This window comes from Acomys minous (genome assembly GCF_964271855.1).
Source record: "Acomys minous genome assembly, chromosome: 6".
In the NCBI taxonomy this organism is placed as follows: domain Eukaryota; kingdom Metazoa; phylum Chordata; class Mammalia; order Rodentia; family Muridae; genus Acomys; species Acomys minous.
In genome coordinates this window covers 100,285,662-100,307,497 of record NC_140487.1, presented here as the reverse complement: position 1 = coordinate 100,307,497, position 21,836 = coordinate 100,285,662, and the positions used below count along the sequence as shown (strand labels likewise).

Below are 21,836 nucleotides of genomic sequence, written 5' to 3'. Positions count from 1 at the left end.
ATACCTTCCCTTACCAGGAAGTCCTGTAGACTGTGTCCCCTCAGACTGCGAGCTTTACTTTCATTGCTCTTGTGAGGAATTTTGTCACAACAAGAAAAGTAACGCACAAATTTATCTGTCCAGTTAACTTCAGGGATGCTTTGGCAGCCATCTGAGTCGCTCCTCTTACTGCAGGTGGAGGAAGGACACAGCTCCAAACCCTCTTTATTCTCCCCTATTTTCCCAGAGTACCACCCAGCAGCCTACATCTCCTTCCTGAACCCCTAAATGCGTGTACACCTGCGCGTCACCTAGTAGCTCCTGTTCAGACCCCAGGCTTCTGCCCTCCTCTCTAGTCTCTGTAATTGGCCTGTTGATCCCTGTTTTTGCACTAGATTTCCATTCCACTCTTAATGCAGATGCCTTCGTATGGGCCCTGATCATCTCTCACTTGGATAACTGATTAATTAATTTGACAACAATTTATTGTGTGTGTTACTCTGAGCTACTCACAGGGGAAAATAATATCGAACAAGGCAGACCGCCGCGTCTCAGCTTTAGAGGCTTGGTTTTTCCACCGACAAGAAGGCAAATATTTAACTAAGATCATATCGGATAGACTTGTGGAGAAACTAAACGTAAATGACATGAGTGTAAGTGACCAGAGGTGCGCTCTCGAGGGTCAGGAGGGACGCTCTGAGGAGGGGACATTCTACCTGAGACCTAGATGACAAGAATAAGCGGCCATGGGAGGATGTGTCAAGGAAAGGAAACAGTTGGTGAGATCTGAGGTGGGAATGACCTTGCTCGCTGGAGGAATGCGTATGAAGAGGCCGTTTGTTGCAGCTGGCCCCTAGTGCGCATTGGGAGGGGGGAGGGGCAGTTGGTCAAGAGGTGAGGGTCAGTGGAGCTGTAGCACTTTATATGTGACTGTAAGGGGGAAGAGAAACCTTTGGGACCACATCAAGCCGTTTTGATAGACAATAACATACAGCAACTCATCTTATAGCCCTCGTTGGTCTGGAACTTGCTATATGGACCAGGCTGGTCTCAGATTCGTGGAGATCCACCTGCCTTTGCCTCTCAAATGCTGTGATTAAGGGCGTGCGTCACCGTGCCCAGCTGCACAGTACGTTTTGATCATCTGCACCTCCAAAATTTCCACATAGCCCTCCTGTATTACTCCAACACGCCACCTTTCGACTTTCACACTACCTTCTTTGAAAACACTTAACAAAACAAAACACGGTGGCTCTGGTTAACGTTGCCTGTTGGGGTGTTGACCTGACCGATCTCCTGCAGGCCACTCTAGCTGCCGTGAGTCCCTGAGTGCGACTGCCACGTCCCATCCCAAGAGTGTGTGAGTCCTGGTGTGTGGGTTAGAAGGCTCTCCGGGGCTGCTGTGTGGGGAACAGGCATTTAGAGGTCGTGTGTGGAGGTGAGGGGACATGGCTTCCGGTGCATCTGGGGAGCAGGAAGGCCGTGGGAGGGGCAGGACTTATGGGGGGGTAGAGTCCGATGGTTTGTTGATGGAGCCAGCAGGAGCTGGTGAGGGTGAGGGAAGGGAAAAGGGAGGAGGGATTCTGTTAAAGTCTGCCCATCCTCACTCTCCGTGCTCCCTTCCTGGAGAAGAGAGGCCCCTGGTCAAGGACTTCAACGCTTCTAATGCTCCTGTCTGTTATAGAGAGGGCTAACCTCTTCTGGCCTAGAGGCAGCCTGGTCTCGGGGTGCCAATTGCTGAGCATCATCACAACTGGGTGATCTGGGAGGGGTCAAATCATCTCCCTAGTCTTACCTAGTCTTTGCCTTCAGAGCTGAAGCCCCCATCCCTGTGGCCTATGATAGGCAAGCAGTAAGTGCTCCTACGGAGTTTCCAAGGCCGAGAGGCTTCGTGCCATCCTCCAGGCTGGACCCTTACTTAGCCTAATTGAGTTCCGGTTGTCTCTAAGCAGGAGGAGCCCTGAGCTTGGGATCAACCAGATAGTCTGATCAAACAAGTGCCGTATGGGCCGCTGGCTAAGCTGTGTGGCTTCACTTTCTTCCTTCTAAGTGGGCAAATTAGTTCCATCTTTAGTGGGCTGTGACTCACAGCTCAGTGTAAGGGGGCAGAGGTCTGGCCTTGGTGCTTGGCTTTTACTTGAGCTTTGAAGATTTTGGTACCAAGACCTACCGCTCAGGGAAATGATGGATGTGTTCCTCTGGAGGCCAGAGGAGAGGAGAGTTCCGTTTTTTCAGATGAAGTCAAATCCTCCATGGACAGGTTGGAGGAGAGAGGTTTTCCAGAATCTTCTAGCTATTGCTCTCCTGTGACCCATTCAGCTACCTGCTTCTCCCAATGATCAAACTCACTGAGCAGAGATCTGGGGAGTTAGATCCTCAGGGACCAGACAGAAAACTAGTGAGATGGACTTTGTGGGGGAAGATGGCCTCATGAGTGTGTGTGCACACACGCGCGTGTATGTGTGATAGCCAGGACAACTCCAGCCATGGCCGACGTACCGTAGGAAGTTAAGCATGATACTGCTAGACCTCCTGAGTTTTCAAGAGAAGCCAGAAACCTAGGATTTTATGTGGCATCTCCTGAATTTTGCATGCTGGCAACTAAAGTCAATTAAAGCAAAAATACCAGCTTGGGCCAAACAAAGCTGCAGGATGCATTTGGCCCGCGGGTGGCCAGTTTGGGATGCCTTATATAGAATCACACAGGGACCCAGGAATAGTCAGGATCTAACAATAGCCAGGTGCTCCAGCCAATAAAAAGCACAAGGAAACATCGAGGCTTTCACAAAGAAACATCTGACCAGGAACACGTTGCTCACATCCGTGGAGGATGGACACATCGGCACCTTTGCATTTCCTCTTCAGGTGCTGAATTCTATCCCGGTGCCTCTTAGCAAGGCTTAGCCAGCTGATGGCTGAACACAGAGAGTGCCGCTCTACCTTTTTGTCATTGTGTGTGCATGACTGTTTATTTATGTCTTCATTTATTCTACAGGCTCTTCTAATTATCATGTAGGGTGCAGTCCTGGTTTTCTGTCATGTTAAAAATTACTTGTAGGGCTGGGGAGATAGCACGGTTGGTAAAGTGCTTGGTGTACTAGTATGAAGAAATGAGTCTGGGTCTTCAGTATCCAGGGAAAAAGCTGGGTGTAGGGGTGCACTGACAGGCGGTCTTGTAATCTCAATGTTGGGGAGGTGGAGACAGGCTGATCCCTTGGTCTCGCTAGCCAGTCAGTCTAGCCTAGTTGGTGAGCCTCAGGGCTGGTGAAAAAGCAAGGTGGGTAGCTTCTGGAGAAATGACACCCGAGGTTGACCTCTGGCCGTGACATGTACACATGTGCATCTGCACACACATGAACATGTATCTCCCACCACGTACAAATTACTTGCAAAGATGCCAGAAATGCTGTCGTAAGTGCTAATGAGGATAAGCCGAGGACCATGGGAACCGTGGAAGGAGGGAAAAGAAGACGCCGGTTACCTTCGGGGACCTAGGAAGGTTCCGGACAGGAGGTATTTTGGGGTCTCCAGCTTGTAGATGGCAGATTGTGGGAATTTTGAGTCCTTTTCCAGCCTTGACCACCACACTGATTGGCAGGAGGCTGGATGTCAGGAGGTGGGGGGCTTGAGTGGACCTTTAAAACCTTACTCACCCCGCGCCCCCAGTGACAAAGCTTCTCCAACCACGCCCATACTTTCTTATATTTCCCCAAGCAATTCCACCAACTAGGAACCAAACATTCACCTATATGAGCCTCTGGGGGCCATTCTCATTAAAAAAACAGCCACAAGTATATTTTAATTTACTAATTTTGAAAAGCTTATTTTATTATTTTATATGTATGATTGTTTTACCTGCACGCATGAGTGTGCACCAAGTGCGTACCTGGTTCCTTTGAAGGTCAAAGAGGTTATTAGATCCCCAGAGACTGGAGTTACAGACAGTTGTGAGCCACCATGTGGGTGCTGGGATTTGAACCCGGGCCCTCTGGAAGAACAGAAAGTGCTCTTAGTTTTTGAGCCATCTCGCCAGCCCTCAAAAACAGTTTTAGTAGACATTGCAGGGTTAATCTGTTTAGATTGAAGGGCAGCCAGGTTACTTCAGCCCCATTCACGTGTCCACCCACAGACGTACGCAGTAAATCATCTGGAAGGATTTTTCACCAATGCTGACAGTGTCTGCTGCTGTAGGTTGTGTTCAGGGTGTCTCTCAAAGCCCCTCAAAGTTGCTTTTCAGAGCCAGGCGTGGTGGTATACATCTGTAGACCCAGTACTTAGAAGGCAGGAACAGGAAGCTCAAGAGTTCAGGGTTACCCTGGCTACATAACAAGTTCCAAAAGAGTTGGGGTTACCTACACATCTGTTTCAAATGAAATAAAGAGTTGGTCTTCAGCTCGGTGCGGGGAGACGATGGGAAGTTTAAATGGTGGGAGCCTGGTGGGAGCCTTTGGGTCTCATGCCATTGAAGGGCATGCTGATGCCAGCTTCATCCTCTCGATGAAGGAAAAAAAGTTTAGAAGACTAAATTTGGAAAAAATTTTTGATGTTTTGTATTTTCAAGTTTTTTAAATCATAAAGTTTATTTTAAAATTAAAAAAAAGAAAAGAAATGGGGGAGGTGGTGGCAGCAAGATGGCTCGGTGGGTAAAGGTGAGTGTGGAGCAGGTCTCCGAGCTGAGTTCACTCTCTAGAACCCACATAAAGGTGGAAGGCAAGATGACCACACAGTTACCCTCTGGCCTCCTCCCCATGTGCACGGTGACACATGTGACATGACCTCTGCCCCCCCCCATCTAATCCACACATACAGACACACAAAATCAAAAATAAAAGTAAATAAATTTGGCAAAACCAAATTACTGTCAGAATAAACTAGTGTCAGCCGGGCGTGGTTGCGCACACCTGTAATCCCAGCACTCAGGGAGGCAGAGACAAGTGGGTCTCTGAGAGTTCTAGGCCAATCTGGTCTACAAGGTGAGTCCAGGACAGCCAAGGCTACACAGAGAAACCCTCAAAAAAAAAAAAAAAAAAAACCAAACAAACAAACAAACCAGTGTCTGTCTGCCTACCTACCTGCCTACCTATTTTTAAATTTAGAACCCAGAGCCTAGTACATGTTAGGCAAGCATCGTGCTGTGCTGAGTGTCTTTACCAGCCCTTAAGCTAGTGTTTTGAGAATACGGCCGAGGAGTGGGCTGATGGACATATATGCACTATCCCCAAATCACTTTTGCCCCTCCCTGCTTCTACAAGGGACAGCCATCTGCTTGGTAGCTCTTTGTAGTGACTGGGACATCAGGTCGCAGCTCCGTCAATAGGAGGCCTGTCTCCTTGTCTTACTAAGTGAATTTACCCATGAGATTTAGGATACTTTTAGCATAATATTTATTCCATTTTATGGCTTTAAATATAACACTAACTCCTAATAATCAATATTGATTTAACTATAATATCTTATTTATAGACACAGTCCTCTGGTTTGCATATGGACTCAAGCTATAATGGCACAGAAATAAGCCACTCACTCTCCTGGCCCCCGGCCAGCACCCTCAGCCTCTAATGAATGGCTGTGAGGCCAAGACGGAGTTTGGAGTTGTGATGTTCACTGAGCCCCACCTCCACCAAAATGGCTGCCGCCTGCCCACCAGTGTGTCACGGGGGGGTGGGGGGGGGCGGTGGTGGAGGAGGGGGTGCTAAGCGTGCTTACTCCAATGTCCTACCATCAGTCTTAGGCTACAAGCATTCCAGATGTAGAGACAACCTGTTCTAAGTAGGAGTGTGAATGGGAATGACATTTTTTTTTTATTTAAGGGGGTAATTTTTTTTCCTCCTTTATTAATTTATTCTTGTTACATCTCAATGGTTATCCCATCCTTTGTATCCTCCCATTCTTCCCTCCCTCCCAATTTCCCCTTATTCCCCTCCCCTATGACTGTTCCTGAGGGGGATTACCTCCCCCTCTATATGATCATAGGGTATCAAGTCTCTTCTTGGTGGGAATGACATTTTGATGGGTAGAGGACTACCCAGATGTAGGAAGGCTAAGGCGGGGCTTTGGGAAACAGAGCCTTGTCCCCACCTCATCCCTAGAGGCTCTAGGGTGGGTCTCTCAGGATGTAACTAGTGGCCATCATTGGTGTTGCAGACGTGCCTGGGAGGCAAGGCCTGCCTCCACCTCCTGTAGGGATGGACATCGGCCTGGCCGCTGTAAGGAAGGGTAGAAGAAGCCAGAGCGTTTATCCTGGAGAAAAGGAGGCGCAGAGAGACCGGGGAAGGCCGCGCTAAGGAGATAACCTAAGTTTGGATCACCAAGAGTCCTGTAAAAGCCATGCTGGTGACCTGTGGCTGGAACCCAGCACTGGGGGGCCTAGAGTGAAAGATCTCTGCTGACCAGTCAGTCTAGCCGAGTCTATGGGTTCCAGACGCTGTCTCAAAATATATGGTGGAGAGTGATGTTGTACCTGGTGTTGCCTGTGTTACACACACACACACACACACACACACACACACACACACACACACATACACACACACGAGAGCAGGGCATGGGGGGGGGGGAGAGAAAGAAGAAGAGAGGAAGAAGGAGAGGGAGAGAGGGAGAGAGAGAGAGACTTCCTAGATTTTCACCCTACTGCCCTCAGAAGGTGGGCCATGTCTCCTTCCCTCTTGGCAAGATGGCTGCAGCAGCTAACAGTGATCGGACCAATAATATGGCTGCATCTAAAGCTAGAGGCCCCAGTCATCAGCCATCTGCTCATTGTGTCTGGTTTTGTTTTTGGTTTTGTTTTTGTTCTGTTTTTGAGACCCAGTCTTGCTTTGTAGTCCTGGCTTGCCTTGGAATTCTCTATGTGGTGTTGATCCCGCAGGTCAAGAATAAGAGCACTACCACAACTCTGAGACAAATCTGAAGCAAGTTTTAATTAAATGCTGGCCAGGATGATGGACTCTGGGCCAGGTCCATTCCCAGGTTCCCAGAAAATGGTTACAAGTCACATTTTGCAGAGGCTTAAAAAAGCAAATGGCTGCAGTATTGTCCATCAGGTCCAGTCAGAAGCAGAGTACATCCTGAGGTATTTCCTGCCCACGTACCTCCCGCCCACATGTGATCAAGCACATATGTCGCAGTTGTTTAGGGGGAGTGAAAACATGTGTCCTGTGATCTGACAAATAGCCTCCAGCACTTCAGGAAGCGCCTGTTCTTGGGCAAGGGGGCTTACAGGGTAGAGGCATTTTTGTTTCATGGCTCTCTTAGGCATGGTAGTAGTTACAACTTAAAGCATGACAGGGCTGGCCTCGAACTCACAGAGATCTGTGTGCCTCTGCCTTCCGAGTGCTGGGATTAAAGATGTGTGCCACCTTCCGCCACTATCTATTTCCTTTTTTAAGTGTCCGACAGACTTCGTTCTATGTCATAGCCCCGACCTGGGATAAACCAAGCACTGAGAATAATATTGTTAAGACAGGTTTAGACTAGTCATACGTAAGCGCCTTACTTAGGGTTTCATAGCTGTGACAAGACACCGTGACCGTGGCAGCTCTTATAAAGGAAAATATTTAATAGGGGCTGGCTTACCGCTTCAGAGGTTTAGGCCACTGTCGTCATGGCAGGAAACGTGGAGGCATGCAGGCTGACATGGTGCTGATGAAGGAGCCGAGAGCTCTACATCTTGATCCACAGGCGGCAAAAGCCGACTGTGTCCCACTGGGCATGGCTTGAGCATAGGGGACCCCAAAGCCCGCCTCCACGGTGACAGACCTCCACCAACAAGGCTACGCCTCCTAATAGTGCAACTTCCTATGAGCCAAGCATTCCAACACACGAGTCTGTGAGGGGCCATCCCTATCCAAACCACCACAGGGAGCAAGCAAATGGTAGGAGCTGTTTACTGTCACGCAACATGGGAGTGACATCCATTCATCATGCTGCTGTGCCACCTCCCCTGCCCTCACAGACATGAGGGAAGAAAGACGGTTTCTTCCCCCCCCCCCCCACGGTGACGGGGGCAATGCATGGCCTGCCGTTCTGGCTGGATCCCACATGTGAGATGGCAGTGACAGATAGGCACGCTCCGACTGACTACACTAGCTGGAATCTGTGCCCAGTGAAAAGGGGCGGAGCCTCCGCAGCCTGAAGATCTAACTTCAAGCCGCGTTTTCCTCTGGACCACTCAAGGCTGATGTAGGCCTACGGGAGCTCTGAAGAGGAGGGAGTGTCCTCAGAAGACAGGAGGCAGAGCAATTTCAGGGTGGGGGGCGTTTCCACCTTCTCTGAAGCTTGAGGAGCTGGCCTCACACCTCACTCCAGCATCCCCCCCACTCCCCACCCCCACTTTACCTCAGTGACTCTCAAACTGGGAAATCACCAGAATGTATATGCGGCTTTCTAAAAATACCCGCTCCCCAAACCCCCTCCAAGGCAGCTCAGAGCATGTCCTCTTTCCCAGTTCCTCCTTTTTCTTGAGTTCTATGAGTAGAGTTCTCTCTCTCTCTCTCCTCCTCCTCCTCTTCCTCCGCCACCTCGTTTTGAGACAGAGTCTCATGTAGCCGGGACTGGCCTAGGGTAACTTAGGGTAGCCTAGGGTAACCCCAATGCCCATCCTTCAGAGCGCTGGGTTTACACGTATGCACAGTCACTCCCTGTTTTTATCCTCTGGAGACTGAAGCCAAACTCTGCGTGCAAAACTAGCATTCCGCTAGCGGAGATGCAGCCTAGCCCTGCCTTTTCTCTCTTAACAAAGTGGTCCATTTGCTGAAGACGGCCTGGGCCTCCTTAGCTCCATTGCATATATACGTGTGTGTGTGTGTGTGTGTGTGTGTGTGTGTGTGTGTGTGTAAAAAAGGCAGTGCACTTATGTATGTGTGCACAAGTGCAGACATGCACATACATATGTATGCAATGTAAGCGATCAGGCACACACATGTCGCTGCGTGAGTGTGGAAGTCAGAGTCAGCCTGTCTTTGCTCTCTTAACAAAGTGGCCCATATGCTAAGATGGCCTGGGTCTCCTTAGTCCCATGGTGGGGACTTCGGGCTTTTTCAAAACACAGTGGCACCATGCCAGCTAGGAGGACATCTTGACCTTTACTATACCCCTGGTTCCTGTGTGACCCCGTTCGTGCTATCCAGGCTCAAACTGTAACGTGGAAAGATGCCATTTCCCAGTTACCCAGGCTGCCAGCAGCCCAGAGTCTGAACTCACCTTGTTAGAAACTGCAGGCTTTGTGCTCTGTTTGAGAGCTGCACGTTTCAGACAAAGCCAGGGTTTTCACTGCTGTTGACATTAATGAAATGGCCCTCCTGGTGCCCACTGAATGGTCAGAGGACACAGATAGGACACACAACAGCAGAGAGGGGTCCTGACTTCAGTCACCTATATCTTTATTAAGCGCCTTCTTAGTAAACGCTCAGGGAGGAGATACAGCCCTCCCCCCCCTTGCAGCCTGGGAAAACCAACATTACAAACAGCGCTCGGACAACAACTGTAGTAAGTGCTACAGTGAAAGGGAGTCCTGGCAATTTCAGGAGGTGCAGCAAGCAGCAAGCCTGACCCAGCCTGAGGCCACATGACCCATGGCAAATGCAGTCCCAACAGCTAAGGGCTTCATCTGTCCCCAAGAGTATGGCCTGGAAGCCAACCCCAGTCTAATTGTGCAGTGTTTGTATGTGCACATGTTTCTTTATAACCATATGTTTTTCTGTTTAAATGTATGCATATGTATTTGTTTGACTATACATATAGATGCTTCTCATGGCTACTTGAGTTAAAGTTAACTATATTGTAAACTCTATGTCATTCTCTTCCCTTTCATATCTTTATTATATATATATATATCACCATTTTTATAACCATTTATTTACTCTGTATGTGTGTGTGTGCCCGCGCACACACATGTGCGTGTTCATGTACGCTACATGAAGAGGTCAGAAGACAACTTTCAGGAGTTGGCTTTCCCTTTCCACCACGTGAGTTTTAGGGACTGAACTCAGCCTCGGTGGCAAGCACGCTTGCCCACTGAGCCACCCCGATGCTCCCGGAGGCCATGTTCATAATCTGTGTCCAGAGTAACTAGAGCACGTAAGAATCCTAACCAGAACAAGACCTCAGCCGTCAAGGGTCCTGCCGTAGTGTGCACTGTGCTGCCTGCACCACAGAATATGTACGGAATTGGACAGGGAGGCGTCTACAGGCCTATGAAAGAGGTGTAAGGGGCACAGAAGATCTCAGTGCACCTCACCATAAGCATGTGCGAGCACATATGTATGTCAGCACCCTGAGTTCGGGCATACGTGTGGAAGCTCTGTGTTCTGTGAAGGGGAGGGGACCTCATTTTCCTGGGTTGGCAGTTTTGTGGTTCCATGCCTCTGGGAGTCAGACACTTGCTACAAGCTCTAGTACTCCTTACAGCCGTTTTGCCTGCAGCGGTCCCACAGTTGAAAAATATGGGTCCGTGTGACTGCTAGGAGCCTCTGCAAAGACAGACAAGCAGGACTCGTGGCCATTTTGCAGTTCCTGCTCATTAGACATGTCTGGGGCCTTGCGAGTGAGCTCTGAGGATAAATAAGTATAAATATTATATTTGCCTTCAGGTTATCTTTAAAAATGCATTTTCCCCTCTCCTTCTACCTGCCTCCCAGCCCCCACCGGCAGCTGTCAGAGCCTCTCAAAGCCCCTGGGTGTCAGAAATACCACCCAGAGTGTCCAGGGTCCTTAGTGAGTGGCTTGCTTCTCTTGAACGATCCCCGAGGCCCCCCGTTCATGGGTGGTCAGAGGCAGTAGGGTACCCTGTGAGCCTCTCTGTGCCCCTGGAGCAAGAACAGTGTGACTGACACCCGGTACTGAGTTGCTAAGCTCCAAGAAGTAGTACAAAGAGGTGACAAGGGGCTTTGTCCTTGACAGCTGGGCCTGGATAGCATGAACAGGGCCACACAGGAACCAGGGGCATAGCAAAGGTCAAGATGTCCTCCTAGCTGGCATGGTGCCACTGTGTGAAAAAGCCTGAGGTCCCCACCATGGGACTGAGGAGACCCAGGCCATCTTAGCATGTGGGCCACTTTGTTAAGAGAGCAAAGATAGGCTGACTCTGACTTCCATACTCACGCTGCGACATGTGTGTGCCCGATGGCTTATATTGCATACATATGTATGTGCATGCCTGCACTTGTGCACACATACATATGTGCACTGCCTTTTTTACACATACACACATGCATGCACTGTCTTTTTTACACATACACATACACACATGCATATCATATACCCACATGTTCTCTCTCTCTCTCTCTCTCTCTCTCTCTCTCTCTCTCTCTCTCTCTCTCTCACACACACACACACACACACACACAAACACACCGTAGGACAATCGAGCTCTGTCTTCAGAATAGTTGGTCCTACAACTCAATAAATCCTCAGTCCTGCCGAGCAGTCACGCCTGCCCTTCTCCCCTACTTCCAGCTCAGCTTTTCTCATGAATGTCACACCCGTATCATATGGAATTTTGCTTTAGTTCATGGAACAGGGAAGACTGTGGGTGAGCAAGGTGAGACAGAAGCTAAATTTGTCCCAGGAGCACATTTGTTACCTTTGTGTCACTCTGACAAAATGCCTGGTGGAAATAACATTGGTGAGGAAAAAGGTCTATGTTGGCACAAGGATTCTAGAGATGTCAGTGCTTTCTATCAGGGACTGCGTGGGGGTGCGGGGTGCGGGGGGGGGCAGCTCCATCTGTGGCGGTGGGAGTATGAAGTGACTGATGTCCCTGTGGTGGTTGACCAGGAATCAGAGTCAGCTAGCCAGGAACCGGGGTGAGCAGAGCCATCAGAGGTTTGCCTCTGGTGACATTAATTCTCCCATCAACTGGGGAGCCCAACGCCCCCCCCAAAGGCTCCCCAGTCCTAAAAAAATAGCTCTACAAGCCAGGGATCGAGCACTTAAAATATAAGCCTGTGGGGGACGTTCTGAATCCAAACCGTAACAAGCTAAAAGATAGCTCTTAGCAGAACTTCCTGAAGGCATTCCGACACGGTGTGGCGGCGGGAGCTGTTCAGAAGGGCTGTGAATAGAAATAGATTTGGGGGAGAGTCCGTTGGAGAAGCATCTGCTAACAGCCCCGTGAGTACCCTTGACTTGAACTCTTGAGATAGTAATGTCATTTGGGGGTCTATGAAAGAGAGCTGAAGGCCATAGGTTTTTAAGCTTGTTTCACTTGGGAACCTGGCCCAGTCCATGAAGTCCCCTATGTTCCTGTGATCTGAGCCCCAAGCACACCATGGCCAGACAGCTCTTCTCCCATCCTCCTGCAGGCAGGAGTGGGCGGTTGCTGCTTTGGAGCATGATGTAGAAGAAGAACCAACGAGAACTCTCGCACCAGGGACTTAAAGCTCATGCTGGAAAAAACAAGAGTGTTTTTGTCCCAAGGGGCAAGTGTCCATGTAGTCACCTCCCAGTGAGCCTCCCAGAGTGCTTCTGGCTCCATCCTCCCCCAGGGACAGGGCCCTTCTTCATGTCTGGGCAACTGACCTTTCAAAAGGGGTGTTGCGGGGAAGTGGAGCTACAGCTGGGCCCATGACCCTCTGCCCTCTCCAGCTTAGAGCCCTTGCCGGAAGGATCGCTTGCAGTGGTGACCCAGCCCTTGGCCATGGGTGGTCGGCCTGCATTGACTGGGTGGGGTCCCTGCAGCTGTCGGAGCTCACTTCCGCCAGCCTGGGTCCTGCACTTTCTCCCTTCACCCTTGACTTTTAATTTTTGGGAAAATTTTCGAACTTATGGACAAGTTTGGAAGAATAGTGTCATTATTACACACGAATCAGAATCCTGCACGGAGAGTCTGTCTGTTGAAACTGTTTGCTACATTGTTACAGCCGTCTCTTTTTGGTATCGTATTTGGCAGGTGAGTTTGGATACTGTGACTAGGCATCTTTAAATGCGCCGGATGCTCCTCCCAGGTATGGGGACGTCCTTTACAGTCACAACATCACTACTGCGCTTGAGAAAATCAGCAGCGAATTCCAAAACAGCACTTTTCAGGTCAGTCACGTTTCCCAATTGTTCTAAAATAAGGTTTTACATCTTTCGTTTAAGGTAAATAATTTGCGTTCTGGGCTGGGAGGGTGGCTCAGTGCTTGCCATGCAAGCCTGAGAACCGAAGTTTGCTCCTCAATACTTACTTACTAAAAGGAGGGTGTGGCAGTGGGCAGTGATGGTTCATAATCCCAGGGATGGGGAGGTGGTCCCTGAGCTTGCTGGACAGCCAGCTTAGCTTACTTGAGCTCCAGGCCAGTGAGAGACTCTGTCTAAAAAACTTGGTGAATGGGGCTGGAGAGATGGCTCTGGCTTAGGAGTGCTTACTGCTCTTTCAGAAGACCCACATTCAGCTCCCAGCACCCATGCCAGGCAGCCCACATCTGTAAAGGCAGCTCCAGGGGGACAGACACACTCTCTGGCCTCCACAGACACCCACACATATGTAGCATCCACACACAGACATAAACATACACATGACTCAAAAAAAGTCTTTAGAAATAATTAATTAATTAATGGTTACACCTGAGGTTGTGCTCTAGCCTACACACACACACACACACACACACACACACACACACACATACACACACATACACACACACACCCCCCACACACGCATCCTCACACATATGAACATGTGAAGGCATACGTACAAACTCATACATCTGAACTTGGGTATACACACATACAACCTCACACCTATAGCCGGGTGTGCCCACATGTAGGCTCACACACAAATGAACATGTGCATGCATGTGTACAGCCTCATGCACATGAAAGTGTGTGCACATGTGCCCCTCATGCATATGAACACATGTGCCTGCAGCCTCATATGAACATATGAACACATGTGTGCACACACATAGAAACTGGCATTCGATCAGGTACTATGTTCTTATGTGTAACACTTGATCTACTTTGTTTTGGTTTTTCGAGACAGGGTTCCTCTGTGTAGCCTTGGCTGTCCTGGACTCGCTTTGTAGACCAGGCTGGCCTCGAACTCACAGCGATCCACCTGCCTCTGTCTCCCGAGTGCTGGGATTAAAGGCGTGCACCACCATGTCTTTTAAGATCTAGAATTGCCCTCTTAACTTTTAAAAATTACTGTATTTCATTTTCGAAGACTCTAGGCCTTTGATTTTGGTGCAGATTTTCTCTTAAATCCACTGACTTGTTTCTTCCAGGTGTCATTTAACTTGCTTCTCAACCCCTGGTTTTGTTGTAAACTGGTTAGTCCTAGTTGGCAGCAGCTAGCTACTGAGACAGAGTGGCTAGGCCTCACGAGGTCCCAGGGACTGGGCAGCTAATGCTGCTGTGCACCTGGACTGGTATCCATATTTATTTGAACTTTCTTTCTTTTTTTTTTTTCCCAACATGTGCTGCCAGGCCTGGATTTTTGAACTTCTTTGACATACAACTTGAAAATATGACATAGATGTAATAAGACCACCTGCTATATGTCAGCCCTCTGACGAGCTTCTTTGAAAAATAGCATTTATGATTGTGTGCATGTGACGTATGTAGGGGCGTACATGCCGTGACATGCATGTGCTTGTCAGAGGACAACTTTGTGGAGTCAGTTCTCTCTTTTCACCTTTATGTAGATCCCAAGGATTGAACTCAGGTCACGGGGCTTGCGTGACAAGCATCTCTACTTACTCAGCCATCTCGCCGGCCCCCTTGGCGGAGTTTCTTATTTGGACCCACATTTTGAGGAAAAGGAACTTACTTTATGGATGACAAGCTAGGGTTCAGAGGTGCCAAGGTAGGGGAAAGAAATTAACTTGTTTGTTTATATTTTTGAGATAGGATCTCATTTCTTAGCGCTGGCTGACCTGGTGCTTACTAGGTAGGGCCAGGCTGACCTCAAACTCAGCCGAGATCTCTGCCTGCCCAAGTGCTGGGATTAAAGGCATGTGCACCACACCTTGTATACCACTCCTCATACAGGCAGTGTGAGCCCTCTGCCACCTCTTCTAACCTTCCCCTCAGTATCTTTCCTTTCCAGCCCTTATGTGTGCATTTTTTTTGGTGCCCCTCATCTTTGCACCCCATACCTTTTGCTTCTTTGAGGTTACTTGGCCTGGATGTCTCCCACCACTTAGCACCCCAAATTCATCTATTCCCCAATGCCTAGAGCCAATGCTATCTGGTAGAAGCCATTCCCGCCTCGTCTTCATCCAGACTCAGCCTCACCGTCTTGAGGTCTTTTGCTTGCACTGCCGTCTCGGCATCGCTTCCTGTGTGGTGCAGAAGCTTTGCTTGTAGCTGGTAGAGCAAGCTCTCAGGAGTCAGGGGTTCAAATCCCAGGTCCTCCACACATGGTGTGACCTCGCATATGTCAATCACCTGAAACGTCATTTTCCTCATTTCTAGGGGAAAGACGGTGGAGGAGAAGGTTAAGACTTCCTGGTGCTTCAGGATCCAAGTGATGCTCGGCAGGGCGACTCTGAGCACTGCATGAACAGAGACTCTGTTGGCTGTATTTCTTTCCTAGACCCCAAAGTGTAGCCTGACACAGAACAGCTGGGGGTGTCCTCAGGGTCATTTCCCCCCAAATACCAAACGGGTCCCTGCAGAGACCTGGGGCTTGCCTGCGTTTTGGCATTTCCTCATCACCCCCTCAGTGTGGGGCAAAGACTTGGCTGGGCCCACAGCCAGCAATAAAGCGGATGCTAATCATATCATTATATGCTGAATAATTAACTGTCATTTAAATATTCATATGTTGTTGGGGGCAAGGCCTTTTATCAGTATCTGGGGATGCGTCAGCAGAGGAAAGAGATGGATGCCGCCAAGGCTGACTTTGCCTGTGAAGGGCGACCTGGGGTCCAGGGAGAGCCATTGCAGTGGCCACCAGACAGTCAGCTAATATATAACTGCAATATTCTCATGTGATAAACGGCAACTTCATAAATGCTTGATGCATATGAGCAAGCTTAAAACAATATTGGAAGCATTAATTTCATTTGACTAATGCTTATCTATATTTTATTCTGTTCCTACCTCTAAAGAAGCTCCTCTTTCCTTCAGGGGAAGGACCGTAGGGCTGGAAGGCTGCTGACAGGCTAGTGCCAGTGCAGTCAAGGGCGGCACTTCCGGCTGGTTTCAGGAGGGTGAAGCTTGAGACATCTGTCGCGGACTGCCTCTGAACTTCGGAGGCCTGCTTGAGAGCTTGCCTCTAGCCCAGGGGGGGTAACTCAGCTTGTCTGGTGGCATTAGAAGACAGCGGCGTGGATATCTGAGGCCTGGCCAGGTGGAGCATAACTATGTAGGTGCCTGCTTGCTGTCAGGGATAAACCAAGAGGAAGCCCGAAGGCCAGAAGGCTGAGCGGGTGGGGAGTCATGAAGGACTCTCCTGTGGTGGGGTGTGGGTAAGGAGGGGAGAAGGGGAAGAGAAAGGGAACAGAGGGAGGGTGAGAAGGAACAGGAACGCCAAGGGGGAGGGAACGGCAACTTTAGGTGAGCTGACTGTCCTAGGGGGAGGAACAGCAGCTTTTTGGGGGGGTTAATAAAAAGGGTTCTAGAATTGGAGAGTCATGGGCTGGGCCTTGGACTAGCTGTGTGGCCCCCAGAACCCCCTTTTCTCAATCTTCCGTTTCCACTTGTAAGATGGGAGGCACCGGGCTTAGGTGATGGGTTCATTGTCCGTTCTGCGTGGATTCTAAAAAAGGGGCCTCAAACTTGGTGGCTTTAAGTGATACGTTTCTAAACACAGTGGTGGGTTGGTGGCTTCTCTGACTCTTCTTCTGGGGTCTCACATAGCTCCATCAAGTGTCAACTGGGGTCATCCTTCAGGAGGATTAAACAATGAGCTGGTGGTGGTGGTGGTGGGCGTCTGCTTTCAAAGAGCTCTCTATAGTCTGCTGACTTTTATTTCTCTTCAGGACCTCACTCTTGCTGGGTTGTCTGCCGCGGAGACCCTCAACTCTGAGGGACCCATAGTCACTGGTCCTGGGGATTTCTTCAGCATGGTCACTGACTACATCAAAGCAAGAGCCTGTACCTAAGGCAGAGCTTATACAGGGACACTCACCTTTCCAGGTCTATTAGAGGTAAGTGACAGGTTCTGCCCACGTATATGGGAGGAGATAGCACAAGGGTATGAATACCAGGGATATTGTTGGGGTGACCCTGAAGTCTTTACATCATCTCTAACAATGGCAGCAGTACCTGCTTAGCGCCATATTCTCACCATTGCTGTGTTTGTGAACTTTCTCATCTAAGCTACAGAACACGCCAGGAAGAGCAGTAACTGCCATCGCTGTACCAACAAAGGAATGTGGAGCTCGGGGAGCTGCCACCACTTCCAAGGGGAGGCGGGGGCACTTCTGAGTGGGTCAGAGTCACTGTGTGACCCAACACCCAGGATTGCAGTGAAGACAAACCACAGAAGCCTCCCAGGACACGCCCCGGCCCAGGTCTAATCACTAGCACCCCTAAATAACCCAGTTGGGACTTGGTTTCCTCTAGAAGCCTCTGTCCCCTGTATACCTACTGGGAGGCCATCTTCACACATCCACCTTCATGTGGGGATGTGTAAACTGTAGTGCACATGGGGCAAAATGAGGACCACAGAGGATAACCCTGGGTGTGCTTCTCCTGTTCTCTGAAGCGCTGGTCCATCGGAACTTCCGGCCTCAGCTTCAATAGCACCCATTTGTCGCTGCTGTAATAGCTTACAGCATTTGATTCGCTCAACACGTATCTATCATCTTACAGTCTGAGGGCCTGAAGTCTAAGATAGTTTCCATTGGACTAAAGTCAAGGTGTGCCTGGGGTTCAAAGGTCAAGGGGGTGTGGCTCTATTTCCTTACGGTCCTGTTTCCTTGGCTCTGGGCCCCTTCCTGTATCTCCGCTGGCTGGTCACATCTGTCTTATGGGACCTCACTCTGACTTGACTCCTCTTCTCCCTTCCAATTCCACTTTGCCAGGATACATGATAACAGGGGGTCCCACGGGTAAGCCAGGGCAAGCGCTCTGTGTGCAACCAGCCACACCCGCAGCCTTAGCTCCTCGTGGGCCGAGTGACATGTCTGATTCTCAGTCTCCAAGATTAGGGCTCTAGCATCTTGGGCAGTCTGTCTGCCTGCCGTGCCACCAGGGGCTTGTGGGTTTGCGTGCTTTATCTCCTGTCCCAGGTCTTCCTTTGTTTACTCCTTCACCATCCTTAGCTCTCTCCCACGGCCTGGAGCTCACACTAGAGCCAAGCAGAATGTACAGTTATTCTCAGAATATGAGATAGAGTGAGAAATGATAACACGTGAAAAGGAAGAAGAAGAAGGAAGGAGAGGCGAGGGGAGGGAGAGAAACAGACAAGGGAGTAAAGGTCCATGTTATATTTATATGTCCTAAAACTCTGCGCTGGCCATAGACTGCCAGTTTGTTCCTGAGGTCCCTATTAGACCGAGCCCCACACCACGGCCAAAGCTGAGGCTACAGAGATATCAATGAGTGCCTTAGCATTTGGCCCTCAGTGTCGTGCCCCTGGGCATGCTGAACACGTCTTCTCTGGGATTAGAGTGTCCGGACCTGGAGCCTGCATCCAACGCACCTTAGCAGGATGTCTTGTGCAGTACACAACCCCGCTGTCTCATACAGCGTGCGACACAAAGCACAAGTACGGGCAGCGTGCTCGTTGAACGTGTAATTGAGTGAAACCCAGTGCCTTTCACTCCGTCCGCACCCTGCTCGGGGATCTGTGACCACCTTCCAGAGTGCTCGGCTCCTCATGACCGGCTCCAGCCACCGGCACAGTGGATACCGTATGCATGTGTGTGAGCATCAATTACAGGCTTCGTTGACCTGGAACCCGATGGGGAAGCCTGTTCAGGAAGTGACCATGGCCTGGGCTGGAAAGGCCAGACCAGGGAGCTGACCCATGGGGCTTCTGGCCTGCCCTTGCAGCTGCCCCAGCTGCTTCCCTCCCAGTCTTTTCTCCTATGCCACCCCACCCCTACCACCCCCACCCCCACCTCCACACATTCGAGATTCCCGGGAGGTCGAGCCTGGTGTAATTACAGGGTATCTGCTGCCTCCCTATAAATCTAATAGACTTTTTGGCCTTGTCAGATTAAAACTTACCTATCAACCCGCTGCAGTTCTCTAGATCTCCCTAAATCTGTACTTGGGAGAGAATTTATGGCCAGGAATTGCATTTTGCAAAATGATTAAAGTTGCCAAACAGCCATAAAAAGTTGCAGGAGGAGATATGGTTTTTTTTTTTTTGAAAGTCTGCTTAATTTATAAGGGGTGGAAGGTTTATTGTCATTTAGAGTCCACAGCAAGGCAGCGATGGAGCGTTTGGCGGCAGCTGTGCACAGCTGCTCTTGTTTATGTCTTTTACACGTTTTTTAAAAATTGTCCTGTTTGGTTCAGGGCTTCTGTAGCCTGGCTTGCAGGAGGGTGGGGTCCTCCTGCCCTCTGACGCTGGCCTCTCTTGCCCTACCCTTCAAATTCACCTTCTAGAAGCGTTCCTGGACGGTCCAGTCTCATCCTTGACCGCTCCATGCCTTCCGCTGTCATCTGCCAGCCCTCTCCCTCCACCCCCTCCCACCCCCTCCCCCCCTCCCAGCCCCACCCCCACCCGTGAAACCCAAGCAAGTACTCACATGCTCGAAGCTTTTAAGTTTATAGACGGTTTCCCACGTCGTGTCTTAGCACTTGTCGCCCCGGATTAAATGATTAAACAAGATCAAACACTCAAGGCTCTAAATGCCTGGTGTTACCTCTTGAGCTAACAAATAGAATTAGAGCTTCCGTTTATTGACCACATGTGAGATGCCGGACGTCTGCTCCGCACAGAATCTTGGCTGCCGCTGCCGAGGGAGATGGCTGTCAGTCGTACCTGGGCTCTGGGAAGTGTGAAGAACGTAGGGCCAAGGTCGTGCAGCCAACGCTCTGTGCACATTAGCTACTATCAGTAATGTCGTCAGGGCAAGCATCTCTCTTGTCTGTCTCCTAGGCTGGCACGGAGCTTCCCTGGGTGGATGCTGCTGAGGACGGAGCCTGCAAGCCTTCATGAGCTGAGCTGTCCCAATGGCTGTTTCTTGTCCACGTGCCCCCTCTGCACCCCCATTCTTATGGACATCAGACCCTGGATCATCCAAAGTGAAACTTACAGCTGAGCCCGGTGTTTGACATTTCGTACAAAAGTTCTTCATTTACTGGAAAGACGACTGATTACGTCCAACCCCAACGGTCCTCTGAGGACAGTTTTAGAAACTCCATCCTGCGGGAGGGAGGGGACCCCAGGGTGGGTGACACCTGTTCAAATCACAGCTACAGTGTCAGAGCCAGGAGTTTGGATTCCAAGTCCCGTGTTCTGTTTCGTTGTTTTATTTTCTCACCAGCGCCCACCTAGCCACCTGCCAGGCAATTTGGGGGTGGGGGGGGGGTGATTTGGAAATTTTTCTAATTCATCGCCATCCTGTCTAGTGTTTATTAAATATCCATCACTCATCAGCTTCAGACATTCTCCAGAAAGCCTCATGACGCCCTTGCAAGGTGTATGTCATTGCCCCCCCCACCCCTGTTTTACTGACTTGGAAACAGGTTGAAGGAGGCTGCGCAGTAATTGGCCGAGTTGATTCCAGAGTCAAAGGTCAGAGTGACTGGGATAGAGGCTACCAGGGGACAACCTGCAAGCCCAACTTGGAAAGGGCTGGCAGGAGCGGAAGAGGGTCAGGAGAGGCTTCTAGAAGACTATTTCCCGACTGGTCTCTGGACAGGCAAGAGCAGAGCTAGCTGGTCTGTGGCATTTTAGCCTGGCCTGGGTTATCCTGAATTCCTTCTGGCTTCTGTCTTGAACGTGCCCTTCTCTGCAATGCAGAAATGTGCAAAGGTGTGTGTGTGTGTGTGTGTGTGTGTGTGTGTGTGTGTGTGTGTGTGTGTGTGTGTCTATAAGCTGGTGTGCCCAACTGGTCCCTAAGGTTTCTTCCAACTCTGTCCACATTTTCTTCTTTTTTGTCCCCTCCAGTCTCCTTTCGGCACCACCGAGTGAAGAGCAGCTTGGCCTGGGACAATAAGTCGGATCCCCTTGGATGTGCCCCCCACTCCCGTGCGTGTCTGTCCTTCCATCCTTACTGTCCAGCAGTCTGCCTTCCTGTTCACAGGCAGGCTTGGCAGGGAAAGCTGCCTCCTCCTCAGGCTTCCCTGCTTCTCAAACATTCCAGACACCCAAAGGTTTCTCTAGGCTCGTCTCACACTCATGCATGCGCCCTTCCACTCACTGTTGATTCATTTAGCAAGTCCCAGGCTGAGAACACAGCAGTGACCCCCAGCTCACCAGTCTGTCGTCTTCACAGAGGTTACCACAACCTAATGGCTAGACGTGATGGTTTTAGAGAGTGACACAGGTCTTGATATCAGTAAAACACAAGGCATGATGGGAAGTGATGGACCACTGCTCTGGTTTGCAAACAGAGAACCCATCCCGACCCGTCAAGAAGGGACATCTGCAGGAGGGTTTGCGTGTGATGAAGCTAATCAAAGGGGAATCCGGATAAAGTACACCCCATGCTCAGTGAGCAAGAAGTGCAAAGGCCCTTGGGTTAGAGTAATGTTACTCCAGGAACAGAAAGAGCCTGGCGTTTGTAGGTGAGTCGAGACCCAGCATGCAGGGATCATGGTAGGACCTTGGATTTTCCCATAGGAACAATAGCAGCTCTTGGGAGCTTGGGTCTAGGGAGAGCTCTTACTTGGTTTATATGTGTCTCTCTGCCCTTTGTACTGAGAATGGAGAGGCCATCAAGAGCTCTGGGGCAGGGGATGGCTTAGTCACTTAAGTGGCTGCATGTAAGCAAGCATGAAGGCCAGAGTTCAATCAACCAAGCTGG

The 21,836-nt window shown here is 50.0% G+C and overlaps 1 long non-coding RNA gene across 3 annotated transcripts in view; it reads left to right on the top strand.

Annotated features, from left to right (window-relative positions):
• The window catches only part of LOC311600811, a 133,805-nt gene extending 113,280 nt beyond the window's left edge, over positions 1-20,525 (top strand). For all 3 annotated transcript variants that reach the window (XR_014780365.1, XR_014780366.1, XR_014780367.1), the window contains 4 exons: positions 12,866-13,002; positions 14,604-14,764; positions 16,887-17,054; positions 19,964-20,525. This is a non-coding gene — a long non-coding RNA (uncharacterized lncRNA). The remainder of the gene's footprint in view (positions 1-12,865; positions 13,003-14,603; positions 14,765-16,886; positions 17,055-19,963) is intronic.
• The last annotated feature ends 1,311 nt before the right edge of the window (positions 20,526-21,836 follow it).